The sequence below is a fragment of the Coenobita brevimanus genome, chromosome 49 (assembly GCF_032717465.1).
Source record: "Coenobita brevimanus isolate Jiangsu-jjx chromosome 49, ASM3271746v2, whole genome shotgun sequence".
NCBI classification, from domain to species: domain Eukaryota; kingdom Metazoa; phylum Arthropoda; class Malacostraca; order Decapoda; family Coenobitidae; genus Coenobita; species Coenobita brevimanus.
Window position 1 is genome coordinate 4,624,192 of NC_137002.1, and position 18,678 is coordinate 4,642,869.

General features: G+C 40.9%; 1 pseudogene; it reads left to right on the forward strand.

Annotated features, from left to right (window-relative positions):
* The first annotated feature begins 17,285 nt into the window (after window positions 1–17,285).
* Window positions 17,286–17,405, forward strand: LOC145399578 (5S ribosomal RNA; annotated as a pseudogene).
* The last annotated feature ends 1,273 nt before the right edge of the window (window positions 17,406–18,678 follow it).

Sequence of the window (18,678 nt, forward strand, 5' to 3'; positions counted from 1 at the left end):
TTAACGGCACCTAGCAGCTTACCATCTACACCGTACAAGCGCAAAACTTTCCGCAATCCTTCTGTCTACTTTGTCATATCCCTTTTCCAGATCCATGAATGCCATAAACACCTTATGGTCCTTCTCACAAGCCTTCTCTGCTATCTGTCTCACTGCAAATATTTGATCCACACATCCTCTGCCACTCCTAACGCCACCCTGTTCATAACTCACTAGGACTTCTGATATCTCTCTACTTTATAATAATTCTTTCATATACCTTCCCTACCACACACAATAACAATAATAGTAATAACAATAACAATAGCAATAATAATAGTAAAAATAATGATAGTAATAATAAGTGACAATAATAGTAATAATAATAATAATAATAATACTAACAATATCAATATGGATAATGATCACAAATAAAAATCATCATCATCATCATCTGGACCTCCTTTCCTACCCTAGGGCAGGGTGAGGAGTAGCATCACTGAACATGCAATATCTACTACAGTGGTCCCTTACGTTTAGTGTGTTTCAGTTGGCGATTTTTGCGTTTAGTGATATTTTATAACACATACCACTTCCGATCATTTTGCGATTGTCTTACGTGTTTAGTCTATCTATCTATCCATTGCCAAATGCCTTAATCCCTTATACGGGGTGGCCACAAACAAATAGCCTCCACGTCACCCTGTCCCCTGCCAATTCTCTGCCCTGCTCCCAGTTCACATCCCCCTCTCTCATATACCTCTCCACTCCATCCTTCCATCTCATCCTTGGCCTCCCCCCCCCCTCCACCTCACTCACATACACTCTCCTCGTTAGTCTCTCACACAGACATTTAGTGATTGTTTTACGCATTTAGTGATGGGTTATAAGAGGTACCAATCCTGTTCGTTTAGTGACTGTCTTACGCATTTGGTGATATGTTAGAATAGGTACCAATCCTGTGCATTTTGTGACAGGTTATAAGAGGTACGAATCCTGTGCATACAGTGACTGTCTTATGTGATGTGGGGCGTGTAATGCCAAACCCATCCACCACCATACCACCTCTTTCTTCTTTTTCTTTAATGCCATATAAAGTACACTTCACACTTCAAAATTTCGCATTCAGTGATGGTTTTGCCAGGCTAATTAATCCCTAACCGCCAGATGACGTGTATAGCCATCACAATTCTGGGCGCGGAGCAATGCCGGTTGATGTGTATAGCCACAAGCGTCCTTCCATCACCCTTTTAACTTTAACTTAACCTTACTCATCGATGGGACCACCTGGAGACGTGGGGATGCCTTCATTTGAAAGAGGAAGATTTGTTGATTCTTATGTATCATTAATTTTTTCTCTACATATTATACTTTGGCAGATTTTAGGGTTGGAAGTAAGGGTATTTTTTCCACCTAGAGACGTGGGGATGCTCTCATTTGAAGGAGGAAGAGTTGATGATTCTTATGTATCTTTAATTTTTTCTCTACATGTTATAGTTTGGCTGATATTAGGGTTGGAAGTAAGGGTATTTTTTCCACCTAGAGACATGGGGATACTCTCATTTGGAAGTGGAAGAATTGTTGAGTCTTAAGTATCTAATTTTTTCTCCAGCTGTTATAGTCTGGTTGATATTAGGGTTTGAAGAAGGTATTGTTTTCTGTCTCGAATATCCACCGTAGGGAGGAGCGTGCAACATCGGAAAACCCCTGGCGTGTAAGGGTTAAACTGCTAAACACAAAGGACCACTGTATCAATATTACGTCTAATACACATATAGCAATAACATACATCAATATCACAATCAATATACAGTAATAAAGACAAGTGTACAATGTAAGGGTATGCACCTCCAATGGGGTTCTTGTGCCAAATTACAAAGTGCCAGAAAAGGCGTTTAAAGTTCATCAATCTTCGCGTGGCCATAGCATTATTATTTGTCGCGTTCAAAGTTCAGCAATCTTCGCATGGCCGTACCTTTGTTATTTGTCGCATTCAAAGTTCACCAATCATCGCGTGGCCGTAGCTTTGTTAATTGTCGCGTTTAAAGTTCACCAATCTTCGCGCGACCATATCATCGTTATCTGTTACGCTAGAACCCTCAATTCTTTATTACTGAAGGGGTTCTTGTACACTCACATCGGATAGGAGAAGGGTTGAAACAGTCATATCCAATATAAACCGTTCCTCTGCCCAGTGGTGCCAGAACCCCTATGGACGTGCATATCCTCAAATATAAATCAATAAACACCAATAATAATAATAAACACCGGAAAAATAGGCACAGATTTTAAATATTATACACAAAATACTTTGATATTAAATGCATAGGAATATCCAGTTTTTTAAAAATAATATTTACACATCACAGTTAAAAAATAAATAAATAAATAATTCAAGGTTTTAAAAAAGCGAACACACTCAAACCTCGACTTAAGGGAGCTCCATTTAAGGGACTCCATATTCTGACAAACGGACAGGACCATTCAAAAATGATACGTAATGTTTGGGTTATACCCATTAATAGGTTTGTTTATACGGTAGCCGTAAAATAATATCCATAATGTTATAAATAAGTGAAAGTCATTGCATTTCATAATAGGTTTGTCTTTATAAGTGGCAAAACAATGGACATTTTCAAGTAAGGGACATTTATCAAGTAAGGGACATTTTCAAGTAAGGGACAAGTTGATTCCCCATTTAGTCCCTTAAATAGAGGTTTGAGTGAAATAATAGACAGACAGACAGACAGACACACACACACACACACACACCTGAGCAGGGAGGAAATACGGAAGAAGGTGAAGGAGGAAGTACAGTGGAACCCCGGAATTCGTACGCCTCTCTACTCGTACAACTCGGATTTCGTACAGCTTTTTTGTCCAAAAATAGCTCCAGTTTTCGTACAGCAACCCGCTATTCGCACTGAGAGACGCAGCATCGTAGGCGCCATGTGTCAGACCTGCTTTGTCTTCCGCCAGCTACGCATCAGTCATACAGGCTCCGTTAAACTTTGTGATAAATTATGTATTTTCGTTACTAAACTGACGGGATTGAGGCATCTGGCAATAGATACATAGATAGATTGTTACTAAACTGTACATAATCCTGGGCCCAGAGAAGATTAGTGAGTCAGCTGGAGTTAAAAGCAGTGAGAACAACAATTGAGCTAGGAAAAGAACTCACTGCAAAGTCTGGAAGTACGCATCAGTCATACAAGCTCCGTTAAACTTTGTGATTAATTATGTATTTTCGTTACTAAATTGTACATAATCCTGGGCCCGAATAATATTAGTGAGACAGCTGGAGTTAAAAGGAATGCAGTGAGAACAACAACTGAGCTGGAAAAAGAACTCACTGCAAAGTTTGAGAAGTGGAATACGTGCCTTCCATCTTGCCTTCATTATGGTATGGTGAAATCTACCGTTTCATCCACACTATGGAACAAAGAAGCAATGAAAGGGGCCAGTGTGGTGAAAGGAATGAGTACACCTGCTGTGAACAGGCCACCACTTACTGATGAAATGGAGTCACATGGAGAGACAGGCTGACAAATGAGGAAGCGAAGGAGCATTGTGGTGTGGATGTGGAGTTACATGGAGAGAGAGACTGACAAATGAGGAAGTGAAGGAGTGTTGTGGTGTGGATGTTGATGTGGAGTTACATGGAGAGTCAGGCTGACACATGAGGATATAAGGGAGCGTTGTGGTGTGGATGTGATGGGAAGCATTAACAGGAACACACTGAGGTGGTTTGGCCATGTGGAAAGGATGGAGGGTGAGAGACTGACGAGGAGTGTGTATGAGAGGTGGAGGGGGGGAGAGTGAGGGGGAGGCCGAGGATGAGATGGAGGGATGGGGTGGAGAGGTATATGAGAGAGGGGGGGGGGGTGAGTTGGGAGCAGGGGAGTGAAATGGCGGGGGACAGGGCGATGTGGAGGAGATTAGTTTGTGGCCACCCCGTACGGGACTGAGGAGTCTGGTGATAGATAGATATTGTTTATGGGAAAAAAAGATGATTCGATTTTCGAACAAATCACAACTGGTACAGCGTCCAGGAATGAAATGTGTACGAATTCCGGGGTTCTAATATAGAGGATGAAGGTGAAGGAGGAAGTACAGAAGATGAACAAGGAAGAAGTGCAGAAGGAGGAGGAGGAGGAGGGAATGGAGAAGAGAATGCTGTGGCCGTGTAAAGAGAGCGTAAGAAAAAGAAGCTTAACAGTATAAACGAAGCATATACAAAAGAAGCATAAAAATGGAGCGTATGAAACTCCCTGGCGTAAGCATCGGATGGAAGAGACTGACGAGGAGAGTGTAAGTGAGGTGGAGTGGGGAAGAGGGAGGCCAAGGGTGAGATGGAGTGGAGAGGTATATGAGACTGATGGGAGTGTGAGTGAGGTGGAGTGGGGAAGAGGGAGGCCAAGGATGAAATGGAGGGATGGAGTGGAGAGGTATAATGAGAGAGGGGGGTGTGAGCTGGGAGCAGGGCAGTGAAATGGTGGGGGACAGGGTGACATGGAGGCAATTTGTTTGTGGTCACCCCTTATGGAATTAAGGCGTCTGGCAATATATAGACAGAATAGTTATCGTTCATGGATTATCTATCTATCTATTGCCAGACGCCTCAATCCCGTTTGGGGTGGCCACAAACAAATCGCCTCCAAGTCGCCCTGTCCCCCGCCATTTCACTGCCCTGCTCCCAACTCACACCCCCCTCTCTCATATACCTCTCCACCCCATCCCTCCATCTCATCCTCGGCCTCTCCCTCCTTCCACCTCACTCTCTTCGTCAGTCTTTCACCCTCCATCCTCTCCACATGACCGAACCACCTCAGTGTGTTCCTCATAACGCTTCCTATCACATCCACATCCACACCACAACGCTCCTTTATATCCTCATTCGTCAGCCTGTCTCTCCATTAATATTACTGGTTAGATGAGACAGACATCAATAATGAGATCTAGTTAGCAAATATTAGCTTCGATAAGTCAGGAATAGAACAAAGGGCTACAGGGTTTAATAATTTTTATCCATTAGAGATAGATACCAATAATGAGGTCTTGTCAGCAAATTTTAACATCAATAGGTGAGAGACGAATAGAACAAACGGCTTGGTTTAATATTTTTGATCCATTAGAGGAGATGGATACCAATAATGAGATCTGGTTATCAAATTTTAGCATCGATAAGACAGGGATGAATACAATGGGCTTAGCAGAGTTCACAAGAGGTACCGGAGGGTGAGGGAGAGTTATGGACGTGTTAGGCTGGGTATACAAGTGCTCTGGGGTATACACGTGAGGTATACAGGTGTCGTAAGTGTATCGTAAAGCGACAATGGACTTACGCTCAGAATTGGGAAATATTTCGTGTCGCGTTTGGTTGTGGATAATGTAAATAGTGAAATCAACTCAGAGATTGTTTATAGTGAGAGAATATTGTATCCTGTGTGAGTTTTTATCCACACACACACACACACACACACGAACTTTCACAAATTCACATCCATGTAGACTCCCTCTCCCTCTCACACACACACACACACACAAAACTAACCTTTATAATTTTCCGCTATCTGTTGACGAAAATCCATCACTACTATTCGTGACCCCATACCAGCTTGACCCCTGTGGCGTGGCTTGGCTTGGGGTGGGGGGTGGGGGGGGCCTTTGATAACCTCCATCTAGAATAAATTTTTGATTAGTAGGGGGCCAGGGCTAGTCTCAAAATTTAGTCTGTTCCCTCTAAAATGGTAAAATGAATACAAAAAAATCAAACACCAAACAATAATAAAAATCAGTCACATAATATATACAATACTCTGTTCCCCCAAACCTGGTAAAATAAATACATAAAATAATCAAACACCAAACTCAATAATAAAACAAAATAAACACCAAAATCAATAATAAAAATCAGTCACATAATATATACAGTACTGTTTCCTCTGCCCTGGTAAAATAATGAGTAAAGTTATCACAAAATCAATCATCAAAGTCACTCAATGTATTCCATGGTCCGTTCACTTTAACTTGGTACAATAACTACAGTACCCTCATGTCCAAGGATGACATCATAAATAATACTGCAATATATAATAATTCAATTTAAACTCTGTTCAATATACTTAATTCAACAATACTCTGTTGCCTCTGACCTGGTAAAATAATGAGGAAAGTTATCATAAAATCAGTCATCAAAGTCACTCAAGCTATTCCACGGTCCGTTCACTTTAATCTGGTACAATAACTACAGTACTCTTATGTCGAAGGATGACACCATAAATAATACTGCAATATACTGCTGTAATACGGCTGCATACGTCCCTTACGCCACTAACGGATCATAACGGACCAAACCCCAGCAGAACACAGCTGTGACGGCCTCACCAGGCGCAGCAAGGTTCCCACGCCTGGGACAATGACGTGGCTGTGATGCTGTCCAGTACAATATTGACATCTGGTACCATGATGGGCAGGTGGTGCTGCTTTTCTCTCTTACCAGAGCATCCTGGACACACTCACCACATCTTGCACTCAGCATTTGCTGCTGGGTTATTGCCTCAGCGTTTGCTGCTGGGTTATTGCCTCAGCGTTTGCTGCTGGGTTATTGCCTCAGCATTTTCTTCTGGGTTATTGCCTCAGCGTTTGCTGCTGGGTTATTGCCTCAGCGTTTGCTGCTGGGTTATTGCCTCAGCATTTTCTTCTGGGTTATTGCCTCTGCTTACCTAAACATGCCTAGGAAACCATCTGCTAACCCCCTGAAGCGCCACCATCGACCTCAGGCTACTAGGCTGGAGATAACAAGCTCAGAAAAGCACACTTTCAAGGTGAGGAAATTTGTTTTGGTGCCAAAATAGGTCCAGGCTGATGTTAGAGACACTTTTCCAAGATTTTGTGACAATAATAATTTTTTCCCTAAGGTCTTGTGTTGGTCCAAGACGTTTTTGGTCCTAGACGAGACCCTCAGGCGACAATATTACCGTCTTGGACGTGAAGGTACTGTATTGTATGTAATTTCCTTATCATTTTGCTATACTCTCTTCACTCTACATTGACCTAAAATTGCCAAGGTTAGATTAGGTTAGTGCTATGCACCAAGCCCTCATCTTCTGACCAATCGTTATTTGACAATTCACTGTTTTGACATGTCTATGCCCTTCATTCATTGTTAACCCCGCCATTTTGACGATTCAAACCTCATGTCGCCAGACGCACCAGATGAGCTAGTCTTCCTGCACTCTGCCCTGCTGATTGGTTGCCTCTTCATCGGTCTGTATCTCTTTTTGGCCACGTGGAATACTATAGCACATGGCTCCACCCAACACCCCTACTACTAACCCCGTCAATCACAGTGCAACCAGAGTGAGTGTTTTGATGTCGCATGGTTGGGTGATGACTGCACCAACGATTAACGAATGCTCCTAACGCATGCTGGCCTACTGCTTTGCTTGCACTAGGCCCTAACGCACCAAAAGATTTACAGAAGTGTGTGTGACGATCAGAGAATGCCACGAGGGCAGGCTGGACTCTTGCACAAAGGAAAACATTCCCACGTATTTTATCTGCCCCAGAAATTGGCTATAATGGTGTAAATTGTATACCATCATCTTCCCTGATGTTTGTACTAGACGATAAGCTAATAAAAACACAAAATTGATGACTAGGAATACTGTGAATGTACCAAAATGAGGTGAGAATACTGAAAATAACTGCCCTACACAGTGGCACAAAACTTTGCCCACAAGATGCAAGAGCTAAGCATGTGTCTAGATGCAGAACTTCACGCGCTTTCACGAGGTGGTGTTGGAATTCTGATATGGCCAATAGTTTTTCGGTAAATCACCAAAAATCATGCACACCCCCTCCCCCCTGAAATAAAAAGGGAGAAATTGCTGACTATTTGAGTGTTGGCCTGGCAATACACACCCTCCCCTATGACACACCAAACATTGACACATTTCATGCTAAAACATAAGGTTTGGTGAATATTTTGGTCCAGAAAAACCTAACTTGCACCCCTTCAGACCGCCACTGCAAGTACATCATCAGCTCCTCTTCAGACTAGCCCAGTTTTGACTCACATTGAGTCACGGTCCACAAAGGGGTTAATACGCTCAAACCTCAATTTAAGGGACGTCCATTTAAGGGATTTTGGACTTAAGGGACTCCATATTCTACCTGACAAATGGACAAGACCATTACAAAATGATACGTAATGTCTGGGTTATACACATTAATATATTTCTTTATACAGTACCCATAAAATAATATTCAGAATCATATAAATAACAAGTGACACGGTCACTGCATTTCATAAGATTGTCTTTATATATGGCAAAACAAGGGACATTTTCATGTAAGGGACAAGTTGATTCCACATTTAGTCCCTTAAATCGAGGTTTGAATGTGTACTACTATAATAATTTCCCTTAACTACATAAGCCTATAAAAAAAACAGCTCAAATCCCTGTGTCACTTTCTTTCATTTTAACCGGCATTTTTTCCATTGTTATTAAATATTTTTTGAGTTACGAAGGTGGTCAGGAACTTACCTATCTATCTATTGCCAGACGCCTTCATTCCGTAAGGGGTGACCACAATCAAATCACCTCCATATCGCCCTGCTCCTAACTCACACTCCCCTCTCATATACCTCTCCACTCCATCCCTCCATCGCATCCTTGCCCTCCCCCTCCCTCTCCACCTCACTCACATACACTCTCCTCATCAGTCTCTCGTATACCTCTCCACTCCCCCTATTTCTTAACAATCTTATAGGAAAAATATTCACTCTTACTTGGCCTAAAAATGTCATCTCTTCAACTTGAATGTTACACTGTGATAATAGATTTACACTAGGATATTATGCTAGTCACAAAGAAGTGCCATGAAGATGAAGAAAAGATTAACACTAGAATATTATGCTAGTCACAAAGAAGTGCCATGAAGATGAAGAATAGATTAACACTAGAATATTATGCTAGTCACAAAGAAGTGCCATGAAAATGAAGAACAGATTAACACTAGAATATCATGCTAGTCACAAAGAAGTGCTATGAAGATGGAGAATTAACCCTAGAATTTTATGCTTGTCACAAAGAAGTGCTACATACATGGAGAACAGATTAACACAAATATTATGCTAGTCACAAAAGAAGTGCTATGAAGACTGAGAATTAACATTAGAATTTTATGCTAGTAATTAACACTGGAATATTATGCTAGTCACAAAGAAGTGCTATGAAGAGGTTAACACTAGAATATTATGCTAGTCACAAAGAAGTGCTATAAAGATGAAGAATAGATTAACACTAGAACATTATGCTAGTCACAAAGAAGTGCCATGAAGATGAAGAATAGATTAACACTAGAATATTATGCTAGTCACAAAGAAGTGCCATGAAGATGAAGAACAGATTAACACTAGAATATTATGCTAGTCACAAAGAAGTGCTACGAGGATGAAGAATTAACACCAGAATATTATGCTAGTCACAAAGAAGTGCTATGGAGATGAAGAATTAGCACCAGAATATTATGCTAATCACAAAGAAGTGCTATGAAGATGAAGAGGTTAACACTAGAATATTATGCTAGTCACAAAGAAGTGAGGAGTGTAACCTTCCACTAAAACGTTATCGTGTTTAGTTAGATATACGCAGCACAAAACACAGGATGGATATACGTCTTTATAGCCAGTTTTTCCGTACTAATGACATGGCATTAGGGTCAATGCAGCCTACGGTTACGACAAAAGATCCTGCCAATGTTTATGTCTGAGTGGGTCGCGAATCGTCAGCATTGAGTGTAAACTTTGACTAAAATGTTTTGTTTGGTTACGAATACGCTTCTCATGAGGGGATGGAGAGCGAGAGACTGACAAGGAGAGTGTATGTGAGAGGTGGAGGCAGGGAGAGGGAGGGGGAGGCTGAGGATGAGATGAAGGGTTGAAGTTGAAAGGTAAATGAGCGAGGGGGAGTGAGTTGGGAGGAGGGCAGTCAAATGGCGGGTGACAGAGCGACTTGGAGACATTTTGTCTGCGGCCACCCTTTGCAGGATTAAGGCATTGGGCTATAGATAGATTAGGTATACACATCTCAAAATTATCTATCGCCAGACGCCTTAATCCCGTACGGGGTGGCCACAAACAAATCGCCTCCATGTCACTCAGTCCCCCACCATATCACTAGAGATAGATAGGTTAGGTATACAAATCTCAAAATTATCTATTGCCAGACGCCTTAATCCCATACAGGGTGGCCACAAACAAATCGCCTCCATGTCGCTGTCCTCCGCCATATCACTGCCCTGTCTCTCAAAATGTAGCATGAAAACACGATAATTTTAGCCACTTTCCCCTCACTGCCGACAAAGGTTTGGGGTCGACGCAGCCTAGGGGTTAAGAGGACTTCTGCTGATTTAATTCATAGTTTGTTTTCCGTCGTAATGATAGAAACTTAAAACATCCTCAAAGGTCTATCCTATCTATCTATTGCCAGATGCCTCAGTCCCGTACGGGGTGGCCACAAACAAATCACCTCTACGTTGCCGTCCCCCGCCATTTCACTGCCCTGCTCCCAACTCACACCCCCCTCTCTCATACACCTCTCCACCCCATCCCTCCATCTTATCCTCGGCCTCCCCCTCCCTCTCCTCCCCTCCACCTCACTCACATACACTCTCCTCATCAGTCTCTCACCCTCCATCCTCTCCACATGGCCAAACCACCTCAGTGTGTTCCTCCTAATGCTTCCCATCACATCCACATCCTCAATGGTCAATTTTATTTACTTCCAAAGTCAAGGTCATATATATTATTTTTCACGCTAGGAAGAACGACGCAAAGGCCAAGAGCCCACAAACCATTCCAAGAAAGAAACAAAAACAATACAAAAGCGAGCCAAATTCAAGATCCGATCATCTCCAGATGCCTGGACACGCTGCTTTTGAAAGACTGGAGGTCACAGGCAGTAGGAAATACAGACAGAGGGAGACAGCTCCACAGCTGACCTGTTGCATACATGAAGGACTGGGAGTAACAGTTAACTCTTGCATTAGAGAACTGGACAGAAAAGGGATGAGAGTTTGTTGCTAGACGGGTGCTAGCGCCCGTCATAGAGGTGGAGGGATGCATGCAGACAGTTCAGAGGAGCAGTGACCATTGAAGTAGCAACAGAAACGAGATAAAGATGCAACAGTGCGGCAAAGAGACAGAGGTTGAAGGAATGCAAGCAGACAGTTCAGAGGAGCAGTGACCATTGAAGTTGCGACAGAAAAGAGATAAAGATGCAACAGTGCAGCGAAGAGACAGAGGTGCAGGGATGCAGGCAGACAGTTCAGAGGAGCAGTGACCATTGAAGCAGCGATAGAAGAGAGATAAAGAAGCAACAGTGCGGCGAAGAGACAGAGGTTGAAGGGATGCAGGCAGACATATCAGAGGTGCAGTGACCATTGAAGTAGCGACAGAAAAGAGATAAAGATGCAACAGTGCGGCAGAGACAAAGGTCAAATTGTTACGTCGTTACGCTAGGTGAGGTCAAAGTAAGTCGACTGAGGTTAGGTTTACACTATAATTCAAGAGATTTGGATTTTCTTCCTTATCTAACTTCATGGATTTTTTTTTTTCATTTTCTTGTTTTCATTCTATATCTCCAAGCAATTTTTGATGCATTTTACTAATTTTATTTTCTATCCTCAGGCAATCTTTTTTATTTTGATTTGATTTTCTTCCTTATCAAACTCCATGGATTTCTTTTCTATTTCCTTGACTTTTTTCCATATCTCTTCAGGTAATTTATTCTGATGTATTTTATTAATTTTAATACCTATATGACTTCAGGCAATTTATTTTAATGTATTTTATTGACTTTATTCCCTATCTGACTTCAAGCAACCTTCTTCCAATCAATTACCTTTCCTTAATTCCATATATGATCTCAAGGGAGGTATTAATAACTATTTCCTTTATTCTGTGTCTGACTGGCGATTTTTTTTCAATTTTGATTTCATTTCCAAATTGATTTCACACCCCCATAGGTGGCAGGGGTCAGATGCAAAAATATTAAGTTCCAAAAAAACACAATACGTAAAAAAAAATCGTTAAAAGGAAATAAAATGGTACACGGAGTAATATTTATAAATAACGGAAAATTAGGCCCCGTCGCTGTCACCATACAAACATTACCTACCACTTCCCCCCTCTCTCTCTCATTCCTCCATCTTCCCTCCTCTCTCTCTTCCCTCCATCTCGATATAATCTACAAATCATAGAAATTCCCTATATATACGTAAAATATCCTAAACAAACTTTCTATCGTGAATATTTGCAATTTTCCTCCACCCCTACCCTGACCCACTCCGTCCACCCCCAACCCTCTCTTTCCCCCATTCATCCCTCCTCTCCCTCTCATTTTCCCCTCCTCCTCTCTATCTCCAAAAACTCTTGAAACCCCCCAAATTTGCCATATATACCTAAAATATCGGAAAAATACTTACCATCGCGATTATTTGTGATTTTCTCCGCCCGTCTTTTAACCCACTCACTGTCTAAGAATACTGACGCGACAAGTTGGCGTCGTATATCCGGGTCTTCTAAAACGTACTAAATTATTTCCTTTTACGTTCTAGGAATTATATTATTACTTCAAACTGTATATACCGTATGAAAATTACAGAAAATAATTTATCTATGGGCGTCAGGAAGAATTAAGTTCATTATGTACCTATTTTCATACGATTGCCAATGGTTCCAACAACCCAAACACAAACGTTTTCAGAATTCTGGAAAATTCTTTGGTATCTTCTAAATTACATCATTTCCCAATATTATTTTAATTCCCAAACTGTATCTACACAGGGGGATTAATAATTGACGTTCTATTTATATTATTATTAATTTCCGCCATAAGAGAAAACGACTTTGCTTGTTATTTAAGGGTGAACAGAAGTATATTCTCCATCCCCCTCCCCGCCTTCAAATTAATCCTTCTAATACTGTCTAACCACTTTTCCTAAGCGATTTATTTTGCTCATTACACCTTACTGTCGTGTTATGTAATCCTTATTGGCTAAGACCACTCCGTAAGCAATTTATTTGGCTTGTCAACTTACTCCCGTTCCGTAAATCTTTCCAACATCACTTATAATAGGGAAAAAATAAATCACTGATGGATCCACGTTAAGAAGCATTTAATAAAACTAGACCGTATTCTTGTGAGGTTAGGAAGCTTACTAACACGTCTCCCTTACCGATTTATTTCCGAGTCTGTTCCGTTACTCTAAACACCACTTCCTTACCGATTTATTTTTATTCTATTCCAAACATCTTAAACGGGACTGAATTCTAGCGTCAATATGTACCTTTAACACCTTTTCCTTAGCGAGTTATTTCAGATACTGCTTTTATTATACTTGTGCAATTAGGAAGCTTACTAACACCTCATCCTTACCGATTTATTTCCCATTCTGCTCCGTTACTATATTGTTGAGTAACATCTCTTCCTAAGCCATTTATTTTGATAGTTCCAAGCATCTTATAAAACTGGACTGAATTCTAGTGTCAATATGAACCCTAACACCTCTTCCTTAGCGATTTATTTCAGATTCTGCTGTTATTAGGTTCTTGCGTGGTTAGGAAGCATACTAACACCTCTTCCTTACCGATTTATTTCCGATTATGCTCCGTTACTATATTCCCGACTTAACACCTCTTCCTAAGCGATTTATTTTGACTGCCAAGCATCTTATAAAACTGGACGGATTTCTAGTGTCAATATGAACCCTAACATCTTTTCCTAAGCGATTTATTGTCGATTCTGCTGCTACTTTATTTTTGTGCGGTTAGGAAGCTTACTAACACCTGTTCCATAGCGATTTATTTCCGATTCTGCTGTTAATATATTCTTGTGTGCTTAGGAAGCTTATTAACACCTCTTCCTTACCGATTTATTTCCGATTATGCTCTGTTACCATATTCTTGTCGTAGGGTAAGAAAGCTCCCTCACACCTCTTCGTAAGTGATTCATTTTTGGATATGGCTGATTAATATCCTTTGTATTTTATTTATGCAGAGTATGGCGATATTGGAAGTATTTATGCAACAGAAGGTGTAAAAAGCAAAATAAATCGCTTAGGGAAAGATGTTAATCAATGAGGATTTATGTATCAAAGAACATGACAGTAAAGTGTAATAGGCAAAATAAATCGTTTAGGATAAGGTGTTACGTGATATCAGAAGGATTTATGTAACAGTAATGGGTAATAACCAAATAAATCATTAAGGAAAAGGTGTTAGGAGATACTAGAAGGATTTATGTAACAGAACAAAACAGTAAAATGTAATAAGCAAAATAAATCACTTAGGAAACAGTGTTAGACAATAGTGGAAGGATTTATTGACAGAACATTACAGTACATTGCAATAGGCAATATAAATCACTTAAGGAAATGTGTCAGGCAATATTGGGAGGATTTATATATGTGGACACTAAAGTGTAATAAGCAAAATAAATCGATTAAGAAAAGGTGTTAGGGATATTGGAAGCATTTATGTAACACAGAGGAGAACAGTAATGTTATAAACAAAATAAATCACTTAGGAAAAGGTGTTAGGCAATATTGGAAGGATTTATGTAACACAGAAGAGGACAGTTACCGTAGGTGTAATAAACAAAATAAATCACTTAGGAAAAGGTGTTTCGTGATACTGGAAGGATTTATGTAACAGAAGAGGACAGTAAGGTGTAATAAACAAAATAAATCACTTAGGAAAAGGTGTTAGGCGATATTGGAAGGATTTATGTAAAACAGAAGAGGACAGTAAGGTGTAATAAACAAAATAAATCACTTAGGAAAAGGTGTTTTGTGATACTGGAAGGATTTATGTAACACAGAAGAGGACAGTAAGGTGTAATAAATCACTTAGGAAAAGGTGTGGACATAGAGGTACACCGTGCGTGGATGTAGTGCAACATGCGGACGTGGATGTACACCGTGGGTGGATAATTTATTTCAAACGTCACTCATCATTTTATGAAATTTTAATCAACTTTACTTTTCTTTGACAGTAAACTTTTAACTCCTTAACCACGGGGCGTCACTTTTGTGATTCTGTGTTATTTTGAATTCGCCTTGGCTTTCAAGTGGTGGCTTGTATCATCTATCAGTACTGCCAGTGTCCAACAATAGTCAGGGCTGCTAATGTCACCTGTACTCCCATCCATTGTTGACAATTTAGCCATTTTTCTCCTGTCCTTGACTCCCCCCCTCCTTTCCCTCTCCTCCCGCCTGACCAGCTGCACTGCGCTACACAAATGCTGGACGGATTTTTCCACTCATTTTATCCATTGAAATGTGCCCCTTGCCCTATTCTTATACAAAATAATATATAAAAGAAAGAGAAAAGGTAATTGATACTGCCATACATCTGGAATGGGCTAATTATCCCCTGGCAACACCTCACGTGCACTCGTTCGCTAATTTTCGCTGTTTATTTACCCTTGAAATATGCCGTATGACCTGTTCTCAATAAAAGTATATATAAGAAAGGAATGGAGAAGCCTAAGTGATATTTACATTCACCTGGAACTACCTAATTTATTATGTTTTGTCTAGATTTCCTGCCAATCATTTCATTGCGTATATACTGTATTTAGCAGCTGTCACCATGCTGACATTGGCAGCATTGCACTCCCCCTAGGCCACCACACTGTTCAGTTTACTGTCATCTTTCAAGGTGAAACCACGTCGGATTTGCGCCTGTCCAATTCCACCGCTTTGTAGCCCCATGCAAAGGGCCCTGTGACCTCTACCCCCTACTAAACCTCGTGTGGAAAGGGGTAAAGGGTTAAGTGACTGCTGTGGAATGTGAACTGGCTAATTTATCAATGATAATGATGGACAGTGACTACGATCTTTCTGACGACTAAAACAGTGCAAGTGGAAACGTAAATAATGTGTAAACAGCAAGTGAAAGCAATGAATGTAAATATAAGAGAACAGTGGAAAATAGTTTTATAAGTTACTGCAAGTGACATTGCACAAGTGTAAATAAAATAGAAATGTAAATAATGTAAATAAAATAGAGAATGTAAATAGAAATGTAAATGAGTAGTAATATAAGAATACGAGTATATATACTAGGAGTAATGAAAGTGAAAGTTTCATTCTACCATGTATGAGTACTGGGAGTAATGAAAGTGAAAGTGACAGATTCGCTCTCAACACTAGTATACAGGATGAGAAAGTGAATGCCTGGAGTGAAAATAAACTACTAGTACTGAAAGAAACTTATAGATAAATATTGTATATATAAATAGGTGTAATGAAGTACTAGGAATATAAAGTGTGGGTGTGTTTATAAATAATAAATGACAGCTCCGCCTCAGAATACCATCGGGGAACCAGCACGGGAGGAAAGCTTGTATGCGCTCGTAATTTACACTGCTTTCAATGTTTGTTTTTTTTAATATGGATTCCAAACTACCTGAAATTAATAGAATAGTGTTTGTAGTTATAATACCAGGCAGTGGTAACCATATTACGAGGTGTCGGGAAGTGTAATGTGGAGACTTTGTTACCCAACTTCAGAGGTCTCCACAAGTCGTACGGCAGACGATGAAAGCTCAACAAACATCCCAGGGGAAAGCTGAAGGTATGTGCCATATGAAAATATAATTTTAATATTCTAGGACTAATAACTGATTTTTGGTAAATATTTTTAAAAAGTCAGTCGGAGCGCAAATATCCTCGCAGGACGCGCAAGGAGCGCAAAAACAATCGCACAGTGTAGGGGTTAAAGCTAATTTTGACCTCTTCAGCTTTGGAAATTATTCCATATTTAATCTAGTAGCTTGTATTGAAGGCGGTTAAAAATATGTGTGTGTTAAAATAAGAAGAGGTGTAGATTTAAATCACCAGTGGCCAATCAGCAGCCGCAATTCAAACACATCATACTCGGCTTGTGCATCTCAGCTGCACAGGTCAATCAAACAGACTATAGATATGTCCCAACTCCTGCAGAATATAAAATTCCGGGGTATGAGTTATATGTCAAAATGCAGTAGCTCAAAAACAGGGGTGGGGAGGTTCCCCTATTGGCAAGTGAGAGAAAAGTCAGCACAGACTTTGAGGAAATGCTGTGGATTACACTGAACATGCAAAATAATGAGAACAGTATTATAAGCTGTGTGTACAGAAGTCCAAACAGTACCCTTGACAATAGGAAACTGAGGAAGCTACTGACCGAAATTGGGGAAAATTGGACTGCATCTATTCTGACAGCAGGGGATTATAATTATCCTGGCATTAACTGGACATGCCACGTTAAGTACACCGCTTCCCATCCGATCAGCGAAGTTAAGCAACGTTGGGTCTGGTTAGTACTTGGATGGGTGACCGCCTGGGAACACCAGATGCTGTTGGCATCCCTACGTGTCAAGTGGGGTTGGTGGAGGATTAGTGCCCCTCCCTGTAAAACAATTAACTCTAAGCCCTTGGCCACCCCATTTGGGATACATGGCATCTGGCAATGGATGGATGGATTAACTGGACAAATTGGACAGTCAAAAGTAGCACGGATTCAGAGGATTTTAAGTTTGTTGAGGCATTACGCGATGCATACTTATACCAGCATGTGAGGCAGGAAACTTGTGGTAGGGGATCAGATGTAAACCCTATAAAAAAAGAATCGGGACCCTTACTGCACGATACAATATGCCACACCGCATGAAGGAATTTGAAGCCCCAACTGAGTTCTGGTGCGTATCAGTGGTCATTGCGAGATGCATCAGCTCGTGGGGTCCCGATTCTTTTTTTATAGGGTATACACCCACACAAAAAATATTTGTTACCCTTGTGGTGTGGTACAATATGACATAAGGACCAAGGGTTCTGAACTACTACCAGTACCAAATGAACACAGTTTCACTTTTACAAATCATTTCAGAGTTCATTGCACCCAGAGGTAACGATCATTTTTTTGGTGGGTGTACAGCACATGCTAGACTTGATAACCACTAGTAAACAGCACGTGGTTGCTGATGTTGAGCATGTCACTCCGCTGGGTAAGTGATCATTGCTTGCTAATGTTTAACCTACATTGCAAGGCAGAGAAAATAATAAAGAATAGGAGGAGATATCTTTACGACACAGGAAATTATGGGGAAATTCTGGCCTTATTTGACAGGGATTGGAGCAAAAAATTGTGGTGTGGATGTGATAGGAAGTGTTAGGAGGAACACACTGAGGTGGTTTGGCCATGTGGAGAGGATGGAGGGTGAGAGACTGATGAGGAGAGTGTGAGTGAGGTGGAGGGGGGGAGAGAGGGAGGGGGAGGCCAAGGATGAGATGGAGGGATGGAGTGGAGAGGTATATGAGAGGGGGGTGTGATGTGGAAGCAGGGCAGTGAAATGGTGGGGGACAAGGTGATGTGGAGGAGAATTGTTTGTGGCCACACCGTACGGGATTAAGATGTCTGGCAATAGATAGATAGATAGAAGCACAATGGGAGAAACCTGAGAATTTACTGAAGGATGCACAGGAACCGTATGAGCCTAGACGAATGGCAAGGACAGGAAAGAAAGGACGGTAGAAGGAGAAACTGGATGATGAAATGTATCGCATGGTTAAGAAAAAACACAGAGCATGGCAAAGGTTTATCAAAAGCAGAGAGCCGGGAAAGTACAAGGAATATACCAA